Source organism: Eptatretus burgeri, chromosome 16, assembly GCF_056783735.1.
Source record: "Eptatretus burgeri isolate ZD-2024b chromosome 16, Ebu_testis_v1, whole genome shotgun sequence".
Classification (NCBI taxonomy): Eukaryota; Metazoa; Chordata; class Myxini; order Myxiniformes; family Myxinidae; genus Eptatretus; species Eptatretus burgeri.
In genome coordinates, this window is record NC_140976.1 from 10,630,549 (window position 1) to 10,633,317 (window position 2,769).

Sequence of the window (2,769 nt, forward strand, 5' to 3'; positions counted from 1 at the left end):
TCATGCTACTCAAGCTACACAAGCAAAGAAAGGATCTCTCGAATAAAGAAATCAGAGCAAGGGCCATCTGACCATGAAAAATCGAGTCATCCAAGCACCAGTGCAGCAGAACTACTGACCACACCAGCCTCCAGACTAAAGCTCATCATCTCCAATGAATTGGGAGGCATGCATGTTTTGCCAGAATGTTGTAGCCAATACAAAGTTGTCATCAGTGACTATAATGAAGATGAGCCAAAGGATCCTTGAAGCTGCAAAGTTTGACCAATGTCTACATGTAAGGATGGCTGGAGTAAAGGGATCAACACTAACAAAACTGCTGACATTTAAAGGACTTCATAAATCTTTTGATTTGTTCCCTACCTAAATTATCCCAGATAACGAAATACATACTTATCAATGAGTTGGCAATGTTGAAATCTTGCACTTTTGTACGATACCAAACATGATTATTATGTTTGTCACTAAGAAGGTAACCTATGGAAATGGGTGTGGCTAATAATGTGATATCAGGGGTCACTGGGTTAGGATACAGCTTGACAGAACTTTTTTAAATTCAGCATATAGGGTAATGTAATGTATCTACCATGTACACCAAAAAATGTCAGATTTTTTTTCATACTAAAATTATGCTTCAGGATAAGCTGGCAAGGCCGGAGCAGTAGGGGCGTTCTGAATGGTATTTTGACGAGAAGCTTCTCGATTTTAATCTTGATTTACATTAAAATCGAGTTGCTCCTCGTCCAAACACTTGTTAGATCCTCCTATCCCTGATGGTTTATCCTGAATAATGATTCCTTAGAATGAAAAAGAACGATATGAATTTAGTCCTGAATTGTCTTTATAGAGCTATGTGGAATTACGTAATATTGTTAAAGGATCAGCGGTGGAGGGAATCGCACCCCACTCCGGACACCAAATGTTGATTCGGCGTCACGAAACGGCACCGCCGTCTCAAGGGTTATAACGCCGGCTAGTTCGGCACAGGTCTCAGGTCACGTGCCTCAGATCACGATACCAAAGTACATCTGGGCCGTACCAGTTGGGGATATAGACCCTGGCTACAGACTGGGTTTGTCAGAGACCGAGCGAAGTCTGCCAGTCTGTAGCCCGTTTAGTTTTATATACAAATCGAGCAATTGTTCCTTGGCACGGCACGAATAAATTCAAGGCGGCAACTTTCATACGAATCAGCCAGATTTATTGGGGACACATCGGGGAAACACGACACAAGCAAAGCATTCACAAACGTTATCATTCATGTATAACCCGCTTTTAACTAGGGAGCTACGGATACAGGTTTCGAAGGGAACCCTAGCGAAATAAACCTAAGGCTCCTTAGGTTTATTTCGCTCTTGAGCTCCTGACTACTTACAAAGCTTTTGTCCGTAGCCTGATGGAGTACTGCTCTCCCCTCTGGGCTGGTGCTCCTGCCTCCCACCTTTCTCGACTTCACGCTGTCGAAACCAGGGCTTTTAAGATCATTGGCATCTCCCGCAATGAAGCTGAGTCTTTGGGCCTCTCACTCAATCACCGCAGGTTGGTCGGTGGTCTTTCTGTCTTCTACCGACTCCTCTCCAGCCTTGCCCCCCCTGCTCTCTCTGCGATTTGTCCCAACCACATTTCCACAGGGCGCTCAAGGTCCGCCAACAACCCCATTCTGGTAAAACTACCAAAATCACGAATCACTGCTCATCTTCACTCTTTCATTCCTCTTTTTTCCCGCCTTTGGAATAAACTTCCTCACTCTATTCTTTCCCATTCTTCCCTCCAGGCTTTCAAAACAGCTGTTCACCACCACCTCTTATCTTCCCCCATCCAAATCCTCGATCTTTTCTACCCCCGATAATCCACCCAAGCCCACTTCCTTCAATTCTCCTGCTTTCCTTCCTGAAAGTCCCTGTAATGTCCATCTTCTCCTCGCCATGTTCCCCGTCCCATCCCCATCCCTCTCCCTTCCACAGTTCACCTGTGTCTGTTCCTCAATGTTTTGTCCCTTCCACTCCCACCCCTCTTGTCTCATGCCTCCTTGCTGTGAGTTGTGTGTTAGCTCTCATACGAGCCTCGACCAAGGTATACAAAAAAAAAAAAAAAAAAAAAGGCCTGGCCACATGCAGACAAGACACGGAGTACTTGGTGGTGCCTCATGGACGAGAGGAAAAGCGTCGAAGGCACGAATGCGGCTCGTGACAAGCCGATTGTGTTGGATTCGAGCGTCCAAGCTCGAGCATGTGGGGTGGCAAGATGGCGCTCGTACTCCTATTCTCGGCACTGCTTGCGCACACAGCGTGGCAAGATGGCGCTCGTTCTCTTATTGACTTCGCTTGAGTACGCAGCCTCGGCGCGTCCAGCCCCCCGTAAGGTCAACGGCACAAGACAGTCAGATCTATGGTGGGTTCCAGCTGGTTTCTCACAAGGTCCAGTATGCGAATCCAGGCCTGGCCCGCACACCAGACTAGGCCAAATCTGGGTGTTGGACTCTGCATGCTGGGTCCATGGCCGAGGAGGAACAGCCGGCCAAACCACTCTTCACAAAGTAGATCCCCGACCGACCAAACAGTTCCTCTCGAAGCAGATCGCAGACCGACACTGGGCAGTTCCTCTCGAAGCAGATCGCAGACTCGACACTGGGCAGTTCCTCTTGAAGCAGATCGCAGACTCGACACTGGGCAGTTCCTCTTGAAGCAGATTGCAGACTCAACACAGCCATCCCTTCCTTTGCTTTTCGGGGCCCGCCTTTCTCACGAAGCCGATCGCAGACAGACCTCA